The sequence below is a fragment of the Rhipicephalus microplus genome, chromosome 8, assembly GCF_043290135.1.
Source record: "Rhipicephalus microplus isolate Deutch F79 chromosome 8, USDA_Rmic, whole genome shotgun sequence".
NCBI classification, from domain to species: domain Eukaryota; kingdom Metazoa; phylum Arthropoda; class Arachnida; order Ixodida; family Ixodidae; genus Rhipicephalus; species Rhipicephalus microplus.
The window spans coordinates 122,178,908-122,193,377 of NC_134707.1; the positions used below are offsets into that span (position 1 = coordinate 122,178,908).

Here is a 14,470-nt window from a genome sequence, read left to right on the forward strand (position 1 = left end):
CGCGCAGCTAAGGCATCGAAGTTCCCACGTGTCTGTACGCAAGTTGAGGCAAGCACGTGTCAGTAAGACGGACAAGCTACCGAAGGAGAGAGGGAAGAAACTTTATTAGTCCCTGCTTGGGTCAAAGGTCGCGCATAGCCCCCCTTTTGGGCGGCGGCCACGTTGGGAATCCAGGCAGCGTCTTCGGCCAGTTGGTCCGCTCAGATCTGGTCTTTCACGCACGTACTGAGCATCATGGCTTCCCACTGTTCGTCCGAAGTGATTGTGAATGTAGGGTTTATGCTGTCAAGATTTTTCTGGCGTTTTATACGAGATCTGCCCAGAGGGTGAAAGCTTGTGTATCGAAGATACCGGCAACTTCAGACAGTGCCTGCGCTAGTACCAGAAGGATGTGTCAAAAAAGAAAGAGGCGTCTAATGCATTGGCGGAGCATGCAGCAATGGTTAAACAACATTGATGGTATAAATGCGAGTATTGTCGGGAAGGGAATGAACGGGAAATCACGCTTGCTTCTCGAGTGTCGCGAAACGAATAACAAGGCAAACAGGGAATCGCCGTTAAAGAAACTTTCTCTCGTCCTATGTCCGGTGCCTGCATCACGTGGTGAAAACCATGTCACAGTCGTTTGGCTTCATTGGAAAGAAGGCTTGAGTATCTGAGTCAAAGCATCGTTTTCTTTCAATCTTTTTAGTTGGTTGGTGTGATTCCATCCCTTCAACACAGGACAACTGAGCTACTGAGTTTATGGGACAAAGAGTATATTTATCATCGTGGCTTACAGTTGCATGATGCATTTTAAAACTATGCGATGTGTAGCATAACATTTTATCTAACTTATACAGTAACACTCGCTGCAGCAAAACGTGATCTTACGAATTGCCCCGTTGTACTGTACATTTTTTCATTCCTCGTAAGATGTTCACAGGGTTCGATTTTGTCGGTAACTCGATGTAACGAAGTTTTTTTTTTCAGGAACACATTAGCAAGGATTTCATTCTAATTTCTAGAGAGATTACTATTCGCTTTGTTTTTTACGCAGACCGTTTGGAAGTGCCGGGGTAAGATCCCGACGTCCTCCTACGTTCATTTCCCACCTGGAGCTCCGATCTGGTCGCCGATTGTACCCAGCACCTCCACCACTCTGAAAGACGCAGGCAGACTAGGTACGGCGAGCAGGCAGGGCGAGCAGAAGCGTTTATTCTGCGATGTCTGGCTCGGCTCAGAACCACCCCAAGAGAGAGGACGATGATGATGGGTATGTGCAAGTGAGAACGATGATGATGGGTATGTGCAAGTGAGAACGATCAAATGCTTGGAATGTGCTTACAATTTATCAATTAGCGCTGTGTGGTAATGATTTGTTTCCACTATAGATACGAACACTCACACGTGATCGTGGTGGTTGCTTTTGTTATTGGATGTCTTGTGTGGTGTGGATAGCCCAGATCGTCTCCTTGAAACTTCCTTTATTTGCTTGAATACATGACACGCTCATGATGCGCTCATGATGTGCTCACGGCCGTTTCGCTAGCTTCAGTTCAGTTCAGTTCAGTTCAGTTTATTTAATCATTCAAAATACAAAATTCGTAGAGTGTAGTATGCAGACGAGGGTCCCAAAGTCAAGCGACTGCAGGGGGACCCTCGGTTAAATATAACAATAAAATGATTAATGAAAACAGCACGTAAAATACGCAACACAAAGAAAAATAAACAGTGAACTTACATAAAATAACATCAAGTAAACAAAACAGGCAGTCAGAATGCGACACAAGAACAATATTAATAAGATTATATAAGTAAAACATAATCACGCCAAAAAGCAATAACGTAAATTTGCAAAGACTTTCCCATTTCATGCCCGGTTACCAAGAATCGTTTAGTAATCATCGTTGTCAACCTAGTTATGCAAGATGAAGTTCTTAAGATCACGTTTGAATGCATGAAAAGATGATAATGATTTTAGTGTATAGGGCAGGTTATTCCACAATTTGATGACCGCGAAGGCGGACGTCATTTTGCCATAATTGGTGTTACATTTAGGTAAAAGGAAGTTGTGACTGTGGGCGAATCTAGTGCTATTGGTGTTAGTGAGTAAACTAGCATTGATTAAATCAAACACAAGCTGTTTGTTAAGTTGTTTATATAAAAATGTGATTAAGTGAAATTTAAATAAGCCAGACACAGTAAGAACACAGTTAGCCTGAAAGAGTGGGGTAGCATTAGAATAAGATGAACTGTTGGTAATAATGCGCATGGCCTGATTCTGAATGTGCTGTACAGACGAAATATGAATGTTATATGTATTTCCCCATGATGTAATGCCATAGGTGATGTGACTATGTATGAAGGCAAAGTATAAAGACAATAAGGCTTCAAGTGAAAAAAAAGGACGAGATTTGATGAGTGATCTTATACCAAATGCTGTTTTTTGTTTAACGTAAAGAATATGATTGGTGAACTTTAAATGAGGGTCCAATTTTATGCCCAGAAAACACACACAGTTAGACGCAGGAATGAAATGATTGTCAATGAACACTTGTGGAATGAAAGGTAGCATTTTTTGTGATGTTTTAAAAACCATGAATTGAGTTTTGAGCGGGTTTAAAATTAAGTTGTTTAAGCGACACCATTCAACGACATTAGTCAGTTCCTTATTCAACATATTGATCAGAGTAGGTAATGATTGATGCGAGATGGAAATGGTCGTATCATCAGCGTAAAGAATAACTTTAGAATCTCCAAGGCAGTCAGGCAAATCATTAATATAGATACAAAACAGTAAGGGTCCAAGAATAGAACCCTGTGGGACCCCTTGATTAATTATTTTAACATTAGAATAAACGCCCCCAATGCAGACTGATTGTTCACGATCAAGAAGGTAGTTTTTTATGAAGGTCAAGGATGGGCCAGTGATACCCAAGGACTCTAATTTGCTAAATAAAATATTATGACTAATAGTATCAAAGGCTTTCGTGAAATCAAGAAATACAGACCCTGTGAAATTACCGTTGTCGATGGACGTTTTCAAGAAATCGGTTAATGATAGCAATGCTAAATTCGTAGAACTACCAGCCCGGAAACCAAATTGACAAGGCTTTAGCAGACTAAATTTATTGAGGTACTTATTATTACGTTTCACAAATAATTTTTCAATAAGTTTGCTGATGGAAGACAAAATAGAAATAGGGCGGTAGTTACGGACATCTGTCGTATCACCTTTTTTGTATACTGGGATTAACTTGGCTTTTTTCAGTGAGCTCGGAAATATACCTTGTTTGAAAACGACATTAATTATATTGCTTAGGACTTCTGAGATGTCTGGAGCAGCAAGTTTTAAATGAAACGCCGATACATTGTCTAGTCCAGCGCTACAGTTTTTTAGACTCAGGATTGTAGAATAGACTTCGTCAATGGTAACAGGAAATAGAAAGAATGAATGGATACAGCGGGTAAGGGTGTACGAGGATACTTTGGGCCTATCATTGTATACTTCATAAAAGTAATCACTAAAAGACTCAGCTATGTCAGAGGACTCAGTACAGATTTGCTGTTTATACCTAATTTTATCAATGACATTACTAACCTGAGGTCTGTTTAAGAAGTCATTGAAAAGTTTCCATTTTTTCTTTGGGTCATTTCTTGCTTTACAGAATTCTTTTTCGTAATAAAGTCGTTTTGATTTTTTCAGCAGTTTATTCAACATCTTACTATAATTTTTATACCTAAGTCTCAAATTCACATTAAATGGCTGTTTTTTTCTTTTCCTGTAGAGATTATCTTTTTTCCGCATACTAGTTAACAAGCCTTGAGTTAGCCAGGGATTACGTTGAAACCTATATACTTTCTTGCATTTAACAGTTTTAGTGTTTGCATGCACAGCTTTAAGAAAAAGGGAGCAGAAGTTGCCTAGTGCTTCTTCAGGATTTTCTAAGGTGCTAATGGAAGACCACTCAGAGCCTTTAATTGCCTTGATAAAGTTTTCCTGATCGAAGGTTGACGTGAAATGGCACGTGTTAAGGCGAGGTAGATTTACGGCGAAAGTTACAAAGACAGGATGATGATCAGTGATGCACACGTCAATGACTCCTGCGCTAGGGGTTGGCGAAAAATTGCTTAATACGTGGTCAATGAGCGTGCTTGTTCCAGTGGGTGAAAATCGAGTAGGGGATGAAATTAAGGATTCAAGCCCGAAGCCAAGGAAACAATCACTATATGCTATAATGGTGCTGTTATCTGTATCCATTAGGTTAATGTTGATATCACCAACCAAAACAACTTGCTTATTTTCTGCGGTGATAATGTCGAGTACAGCAGCTAAATTATGTAGAAAATGCGGAATAGATGAAGATGGAGAACGGTAAATGCATGCAATGATCACTTCATTTAGATTAACAGAGGAGGGGAGGGCAGCCTCGATCCATACAGATTCACAGTTCGGAATAATCAAAGATAGGTCTGTCCTGCGCTTGTACTTTATCTCGGGCGATATAAATATGGCCGATCCGCCGTAGCGACCCGAATCGCGGTGACAATATTCAGAGTTAAACGATCGAAATCCGTACAGATTGCCATCACAAGATCCTAGCCATGTTTCCGTAATACATAAAAATGAAAAGGAATGACAGAGTAAGTCAGTGAATCCAATAATGTTATCGTAGTTTTTTGGCAAACTACGCGCATTGATGTGCAGCAATGAACAAGTAGAATTAGCAAGGAGGGATTTAGTTTCCTCGAAAGGAAGCAATGACATGATGATACACGACGAAAGCTATGAGGTGGGAAAAGCGAACCGAATTTGTCAACGTCACGTGAGTAAGTTGAGATCAGATTCCGTATTAATCCAAAATACCCTGCTGTCCTCTGTCTTGCGGGCCTTGATATGACAATTCTCTGTCCAGAGGAACCGCCATTTCCTTTCCTTTTTTAGAACAAGCGCTTTACTAAACAGCTTTTTATTGGCAATGGTAAGATGTTCATTGACAAAGACTGGATTGTCATTACTTCCGGATAGTTTTAACTGGGAAGCACGCAGTCGCGCCTTACGCGCTTTGCGAAGGAACTCGTTTTTCTTCTCGCGTGAACAAAAGCGCGCGATGATGCACTTATCAGCTGTTTTACTGGCGACGCGATGAACTGCATCAATATCTGTCGATGAAATAGGACATTCAATCACTTGTCCAATGGTTTTCAAAATCACAGCACAGTCCTCGCCTTGTGTACATGGAACACCTTTGATTTCAATGTTATTGAGCCTACTGTATTGCTCCATATCTGCAATCTTTTTGGTTAACTCGTCATTTTCTGCCCTCAGTGTTTTGTTTGACTGCACCAGCTCATCTACAGATTTGCGCACTGAATCATATTGGTCATTGATGAAACGAACACTATCGGCAAGTGCAGAAAGATTGCCTAGTCCCTGATCTTCTAATTTTTTCGATATTTTAGACACAAGATCATCAACAAGATTGTCAAGTTTAGCATGAAGCAGGGACTCAAGGTGCTCGATTTTCTTAGCAAGTTCGGTGTTAGTAGGCATAGTGTGCAAGCAAAACCAGAAGGCAACACTTATGAGCAGCAGCCGTATGTGAGTATGCAACACGAGCGGGGGTAATTGTACAAGAACCAACCTGTAGCGGAGAGAACAGATTCTTAGTAGACGTCCGAATCCTACGGCCGCTGCTCAAAAGTGGTTCGGGTGCACTGGGGACTTCCTTATATAACCTCCGATGAGGCCAGCGCAGGCGCAGGGGTGACCACGCGCCGTAGCGCTCCACGTGCGAATGACAGGTCGCTCAAGGTCGTACAAGACGATGATAGCGAGTCGATGTCGATCTTCCAGTAGCCACGTAGCGCAGGCGCCGAGAGCCACTTCTGGTAGCCACGTAGCGCCGGCGCAGTCAGGCACAGGGGAGGCACAGGAGGTTGGCTCGTGTTGACACGAGCGTGGTTGCACACGGGAGAAAGCTGCTCGGCTGGGACACCTGGACTGCACCGGCCTGTAGCGGAGAGAACAGATTCTTAGTAGACGTCCGAATCCTACGGCCGCTGCTCAAAAGTACGAAACTGTACGAAACTCGGTATTCGCCTGTACGAAACTCGGTATTACATGACGCGAACGGACGACATAGGTAAATGACACATCCAAACATGATAATCACGACATGCGTGCCATGTAACAACATGACTACATGCCACACTCATGTGCGCTCGCGACCGTTTCGCTAGCTTCACATATGCCAAATTTGGTAATAATTGACGTCAATGGATGACGAAAGTATGTGACACATGCAAACATGATAATCATGAGATGCGTGTCATGAGAGCATGACTACATGCCATAGTCAATGTGCCAATACACTTCAAAGTCACACGATGCGCGCGCTCGCCGACGTTAATTTCGTGGCGTCACGCCGGCGTTTCCACGCCAGCACCGGTCTTGCCATATATGCTGGCAGGTGCGCGCCACGCTGCATTGCTTTGACGCATGCGCGTTTCAGCGCATCCGGTGTCCCTCCATCACGAAAAGATTGATTGATTGATTTGTGGGGTTTAACGTCCCGAAACCACCATATGATTATGAGAGACGCCGTAGTGGAGGGCTCCGGAAATTTCGACCACCTGGGGTTCTTTAACGTGCACCCAAATCTGAGTACACGGGCCTACAACATTTCCGCCTCCATCAGAAATGCAGCCGCCACAGCCGGGATTGGATCCCGCGACCTGCGGGTCCGCAGTCGAGTACCTTAGCCACTAGACCACCGTGGCGGGGCATCACGAAAAGAGGGAGACGCAGTGTTGTCCAAGTAAAGCATCGGCGTGCATTTCACGCCTGGCGTGAGATAGAGTGCTCGCGTTTTTCTAACACTAATGTCGCTGTGCCCAGCGTGCGCGTGCCTCAACGCTACGTTGGAGTATATTTGGCCCTTCATAACGCGCTCTAGGCCGTTTTCGTAGCTCCAGATATACCAAATTTGGTGTTGCGTGACGTAAATGAATCACGAAAGTATATGACCAGTGCAAACGAGATAACCCTGACACGCGTGTCATCTAGGAACATGACAACATACCACGCTCATAGCGAGCTTAGGGTCGTTTCGCTAGCTCCACATTTACTAAATTTGGTATCACGTGACGTGAATGAAGGAAAAGGGTAAACGACACATCCAAAAATGTTAATCATGACACGGAAGTCATGTACGGCCTCATATACCTTCACCTCGTAATGGTGTGCTGATTTTAAAGTGACATATCAACCTTTCTTATTCGTGCTTCGCATATCACTGATTCCCACTGTACGGGGGATCTGCCAATTTTTTTCCTTCCTAATTTCACCAACTTCCTAAATCAACGAAGAAAATTTATACGTTCATCAGTTTGTTTAGTCAAGTTTTCACTATGTTTCGCAACGCCGAAACCTTATGTTTCAAATACCACAAGTTTTAAAAACGTTTACCAAGCGGTAGTGGAAGCCATATTTGACTGCAGAGCGACATCGCTGATGAAGAAACGCAACGCTTTGAAAACTTATGAACGCTACATCAATGCGACTGCCTCAATTTTTCACCGACTTCTTTTCCTTTTTTCACGTGGACAGAATGACACCCTTCCGATGCTTGAAATGTTGCGGCAGTCGCACCCACGTTTACCTCTATCTATTTCGGTGGGACTCAGCGGCCGATATTACGCACCGAAGTTTCTCGATGGTCCCAGTCGCTACCTTCCCTTCGAGGACTGCACAGACTTCTCCGGTCCGCGTTACGACGATCCGGCTAACGTGAGTGTTTGTGTAGCAGAACTGCACCAGCAGTGCATGACTGCGATAAGTTACAGCCTAAAGTTGGAATGAGACCTTCAGCGTGAGTTTAACAATCGCTTCTTGCAAAAGTGGTATTAAGGCTCTGGCTATAATATTGTTACGGGTGAGAGATGTATATTGTACATACGGGATGATAGATGGTTGCAGCAGTCAGGCTTGGCACAGAATACATTCACTTATTTCTCCTCTACCCCTCTTCCATGAAAGTCCCGTATCATTTCCCCCATTGCAGAAGACGATGTCCACTGGGCGAGTTAGTGTCGCGCGTGGTATGGCTTCAACCGGACGACATGTACGACGTCAGTTTTCCTGGAGCGATGGCCAGAAGATGTTAGGCGTGTTATCACGTACGTAACGTCGCTAAGGCGTGACAAAACGACAAAGGGACCTGTATAGCGGGCCAGACACTTTTGATTCAAACCACTCGTGCAATTTGGAGTCCACAGCCACACCACATCGCCTTCGCTGTACGACACATTTCGATGTCGCTTATCGTAGCGAGCCTTTGATTGGTCTTGGGCTGCCAAAGTCCGGAGACGCACGATGCGTCGTGCCTCCTCTGCGCGACAGAGTGTCTCTGCAAGTGATGGGTTTTCTTGCTCTGAAAACGGCAGATTTGTGTCGAGGGTAGTACGTGGCTCACGGATGTAGAGAAGGTAAAACGGGCTAAAGCCGGTGGTTTCTTGTAGCGCATTGTTGTAGGCGTAGGTCATAAACGGTAAAACTTCGTCCCAGTTTTTATGCTTGGAATCAACGTACATAGCGAGCATGTTTATGAACGTCCTGTTAACACGCTCAGTAAAACCGTTGGTCTGTGGATGGTATGAAGTGGTGTGTCGAAACTGGGAATCAGACCGGCGAATCAACTCTTCCACGACGTCGGCTACAAACTGCCGGCCACGGTCGCTGATGATGGCACGAGGGGACCCATCCCATGCCGGAGGAAGAGGTAGCGTAGCAGGAAGTCACAAACGAGATCGACTGTTGCGGCTGTGATTGCTGCAGTTTCAACATTCCGAGTGAGGTGGTCTACACAGACTATAATCCAGCTGTTCCCAGTGATAGATAGTGGAAAAGGGCCCATCAAGTCAATACCGACGACCTCAAAGGGAAAACATGGAGGCGGTATGGGATGGAGAAATCCTGGCGGTGTACTTGTTGGACTCTTGTATCGTTGACAATGCTCACAGCTGGTCGCGTATTTAGCTGTAGCCTGACGCATTCGGGGCCAGTAGAAACGTTTAAGTGTTCGGTGATAGGTCTTGGCGAACCCCAAATGCCCAGATGTGAATCGTCGTGCATAGACTGCAGCACGTTGGGTTGCAATGATTTGGGGGCAACCAAAAGTAGGCAGGCCCCCTTTGCAGCGAAATTTCGCTTGTAAAGAATGCCATCCTGCATGACGAATGCGCTCTGATGCGGCTTATCACGGCAGATGAGAAAAAAGGAGCCAGTCTACGGTCTTGACGTTGTTCTGTACGGAACGCTTCCAAATCTGGAAAACGTGAGTCAATAGCGGCCAGACAGTCGTCTAAATTCTCAGCGTCGCATTCAGTCGTGGGAAGGGGAAGTCGCGATAGGCAGTCAGCGTCTGCGTGACGGCAGCCACTCTTGCAGCAAACATCAAAGTCATATTCTTGCAAACGTAGTGCCCATCGTGCAAGACTACCAGTTAGATCTCGTAGACCAGTGAGCCAACTAAGTGAGTGGTGGTCTGTGATGATGGAGAATCGGTGGCCATTTATTTACGGGTGAAACTTGTGCACGGCGAAGACAGCTGTCAGACATTCTTGCTCTGTAACAGTGTAATTGCGCTCAGCTTTACTCAAAGAACGGCTCGCGTAAAGGCAATGACATGTTCGGTGGCGCCATGATGCTGAACTAATACTGTGCCGATACCGATTCCGCTTGCGTCACTGTGAACCTCAGTTGGAGCTGATGCGTTGAAATGACGAAGAATAGGCCCAGAAGTGAGTAGAAGCTTCAGCTGCGAAAACGACTCGCACTCTTTTGTCCACTTGAAGGGTACGTCTTTGTTGAGCAGATGAGTAAGAGGCTCAGCCACATCGGCGAAGCTAGAAACACAGCTCTGAAAATACGAACACAGGCCGAGGAAGCTTCTGAATTTTCGTAGTGAGCGTGGTTGAGGGAAAGTGCTGACCACGGTGATTTTGTGGGGATCAGGCCGAACGCCGTGTTTGTCTACGAGATGGCCAAGAACTCTAGTTTCACGATCACCAAAATGGCACTTTTTGGAATTCATGGTAAGTGCTGCTTTCTCAAGGCACGTGAGAACGACATCAAGTCGACGATTGTGTTCTTCAAACGTGTGGCCAAAGATTACAACGTCATCAAGATAGCAAAGACATACTTCCCATTTTAAGCCACGGAGAGCTGTGTCTATAAAGCGCTCAAACGTAGCTGGAGCGTTATACATAGACCAAATGGCATGACGTTAAAATCAAATAAACCATCTGGAGTTATAAAAGCCGTTTTCTTCTTTATCGGCAGAGTGCATAGTGATTTGTCAATATCCCGATCTTAAGTCTACGGAAGAAAAGTACGAAGCAGGGTGTAAACAATCGATAACGTCGTGGATGCGGGGCAGCGGATATACGTCTTTTTTGTAAGTGAGTTGAGCCGCCGGTAATCTACACAGAATCTCCAAGACCCATCCTTCTTTTCTACAAGTATAACTGGTGCTGCCCAGGGGCTAGACGACTCTTGCAAACTTTCTTAGACAGCATTTCTTCCACCTGCTCAGCAATAACTTTACGCTCCGACTGGGATACTTTGTATGTTTTCTTCGTTCAGCGAACTGGGAGCGCAGAGAAAACACAAAGGACGAAGCGAGGAGCCACACAACACGAGCGCTCAACTAACAACTGATTTATTTTCCACATCGGAAGGACATATATAAACACAAAATGCGCATGTCAAAAAAGATTATGACGAAATGAAGGGCAGCATGCGAAGCGTGTAATCAAGGCACATGTCTAAGGGTTATCTAGGTAGCTGAATTCACAGTCAAGTAGTGAGAGGGAAGGATGACTTATACATTGGTCCGTATTCCTGGAAATGTGATAGGCTTCAGAAATTTCGCGCGTAGTTTGATGAGGATGCCGGAACAGAACAATTGTGTTTTCAAACAGAGGTTGGCACTTGCACGAAACGCAATGTGACGCTAAATGGGAGTAAGGTGTACTTTTCAACGAGCTTCTGTGTTCCCTGAGACGCACGTTCACACATCGGCCGGTCTGGCCAATGTACATCCGTCCGCAAGAAAGGGGTATCTTATATACTACTCCGGTGATGCACTTAACAAACTTAGTTACGTGCTTCTGGAGGCATCCTCTACCTTTAGATGCATTATGTGCCCTCCTGTGCACCATTGAACATATACTGGCCAATTTATTGGGTGCCGAGAAAACCACGCGCACACCGAACCGGTTTCCCACGTTTTTTAACCCATGGGCCATTTTATGAATGTAGGGGATTACTGCCGCGCGCTTCTTATTCCCTTCCTTGTTCTCTGAAGAAGTACATGTGCGTTTTTCATTATTTTTGACCGTACGCAAGAGCTTTTCACAGACTGAGGCTATTACGTAGGAAGGGTATCCCGCACCTATCAGCCATTCCAACTGTGCTACGAAACCACTTTGCAAGGTATGCAGGCAACATTTTCCGAGGGCTGAACGTAAGCATGACATTACGATTCCGCGTTTAACAAGCTTGGAATGTCCGGAAGAGTAGTCTAGAACGGGTTTTGCAGAACGAGGATTATATCGCCAGCAAAGGTGCTTATCACCAAAAAACAGGGAAAGGTCTAGGAACTGCAATTTGTTATCTTTTGGAAGCTCGGAGGTGAACCGGAGGCCCATGCCTTCCTTCTCGAAGCATGCCTTCATACTTTCAACGTCCACTGCTGAACACTTCTTGATGATAATCAGATAATCGTCAACATAACGGAATACTTTTGTGCCAGGTTGAAGTTTAGTGCTTAAGGCTGCATCCACCTTCCCAAGAAAGATTTGGCTTAAAACAGGGGCCACACTTGAACCTATACACACACCTGATTTTTGCATGTACAGGTTCCCAAGCCATACGACGAAGGTGGACTTCAAATAGAACGTCAAAATTTCTAGAAAAGACTGAGTCGAAATTCCCGTGCTATTCCTGAACGATATCTCATCATTGTCTTCCACAATGCACTGCTCTACGCTGTTTAACAGTTGATCATGCGGCAAAGAATAATATAAGTCGACTACATCAAGACTAAAAGCTGTAACACCGGAGCATTCACATGTGTTGAGGTATTCAACCACGACACCAGAGTTTTTTGCGTGAAAAGGGTCATTTAGTCATGTGTTTATATATGTCCTTCCGATGTGGAAAATAAATCAGTTGTTAGTTGAGCGCTCGTGTTGTGTGGTTCCTCGCTTCGTCCTTTGTGTTTTCTCTGCGCTCCCAGTTCGCTGAACGAAGAAAATGAATTACCAACTGGCCCACATTTTGATCCTTTTGCAATGTATACTTTGTATGGTCTCTGACGAATGGGGTGGGCAGAACCAGCATCAATCGCATGACGAGTGCGTGAAGGTGGTGCAGGAAATCTATGGCTATTGAGTGCGAAATCAAAAACGGATGTATGATTGGAGAGGATCCAAATTAACGCTTGTCTCTTTTCTGGCGATAGCGACTTATTCACCATATCCATTAGTATGTCATCACTAGAACAAGCCACATTAGACGCATTTTCCTTTTTCCTGTCGTTGCTAATGACTGCAATGGTAACGTTGTTCCTGACGTCGAACTCAAACACAGCCAGCCTCATTCCACCAGGCGGTACAATCGGCTCGAAAGAGGAGTTGACAACGCATACCAAGGCTTTGCCACTACTTGCAGAAATCACGCAGTGCGGCACAACCACATCCTTCTTCGCACATTTCAGCTAGGTTGGGTGAACTAAACGTCAACGTTATCTGCTTTGATACCACAAACATCCACAGGCACTTGAACTATCGATTGGGCCGGTAAAACTATATCATCAACGACTGCGATAGTCTGTTGGCATTGCGTGGGCTCTTCACAAAAACCAAACAGTAAAACTTCGCCAGCTGCGCAATCCAAAGTGGCTCCACATTCTTTCAAAAAGTCTATCCCCAGGATAACGTCATGAGTAGAATTAAGAAGAACTGCAAAATCTGCCTTTAACAATTTAGCGCCGAAACTAACAGTTGCAGTACAAACTCCCACTGGGCGCAACGGTTCTCCACTCACTGCACGAAACGTTGCCTGGCTTCTCCAAGAGAACATCTCTTTCTTGCCAAGACGAGTCTTAAAATTTCTGCTCATGACGGAAACAGTTGCTCCTGTGTCGACTAACGCGGACGTGAGGACACCATCTATAAGAACACTGACCTCATTTTGTAGCATGGAAACTGGTGGAGGCATATCTGTACGCAGTGAAAAATGTCCGGCAACCTCACCTCCATCGGCCGCGACGTCTATAGTTCCCCGGCGGAGGAGGAGAGGTGAGACGCCGACGACCTGGTGATGGTGACCGACGCTGGCGGGAGGAGGCTGGTGGCGTCACACTCCGCACAGAAGCCGGCGAATCGCTGCGGAAGGTCTGTTGGAAGTCGGTTCGGTTGTAGCCGTTGGGTGGCCAGCGATATTCTTTCCGAATACTTGCGCGTCGTGAGGATGCCGGGGGTCGTAGGTACTGCGGCAGAAGTGACCGATGCCGCTCTGAGCAGAAGTGGGCTATATGTCCACGAACGTCGCAGTAAAAGCACACAGGTGCTTCACGCCCCACTCGCTGCTGAAGATAGTCAGCGGCATAATCTTGCCACGCTGCCCTATCGGGGGTGACCTTTGCACGGAGTCGTTTCGCGTATCAGACATATAAGCATGACGGCGCAACTGTACCGGCGTCCTTGAGTCGACGAAGCCCGCCGCGTTGAAGAACGCCGGCGGGGGGCCGCATGGCGTATAAAAACCGTGGCCATGTGCTGTCGACGGCGCAGCAGCGTCCCGCTGACCAAGTTCTTCGCGCACTATTTCTCGTATTACTGACGCCAGGTCACTGAGTGGAGAACTACGTCGATGCTTGCTACCGTTGTGACGTTGGAGAGTCTACTAAACTTTGCCGAATTGGACCGAGCTTTAAGGGCCTAAAATGTTCGGAAATGTCGGATGATGTCACAGGCCGACTGCAAGTCATCCTTTCCAATAAGGTAGTGATACATATCCTCCGCATTGCCCTTAAGGAGATGTCTGACCTTATCCTCATCAGTCATTACTGGGTCCACACTCTTGCAAAGCTTGAGAACTTCTTCAATATACATCTTACATGCTCCCCAGGGACTTGAGCACGTTGGCTGAGGGTCTGCTCAGCACGCTTCTTTCTCATTGTCGGATCCCCAAAACATTTCGCGATTTCGTCCACAAAATTCACGCACGTAGTCAAATTTTGCTCATGATTCTCGTACCACACCAACGTGGTTCCCTCAAGAAAAAGTGGTACGTAGTTGCACTCGCCAGTAGTGTCCCAGTGGTTATACAGACTCACCCGCCGATAGTGCTTGAGCCATTCATCGACGTCCTCTCCAGGTTTCCCAGAGAACGGGCGCGGTTACCTGTAATGGTGTC

At 45.6% G+C, this 14,470-nt stretch overlaps 1 long non-coding RNA gene across 1 annotated transcript in view; it reads right to left on the bottom strand.

Moving 5' to 3' along the window:
- Positions 1–1,537: 1,537 nt before the first annotated feature.
- Positions 1,538–14,470, bottom strand: part of LOC142769362 (uncharacterized) — a 46,973-nt gene continuing 34,040 nt past the window's right edge. The window contains exon 2 of the long non-coding RNA XR_012885794.1: positions 1,538–5,996. This is a non-coding gene — a long non-coding RNA (uncharacterized LOC142769362). The remainder of the gene's footprint in view (positions 5,997–14,470) is intronic.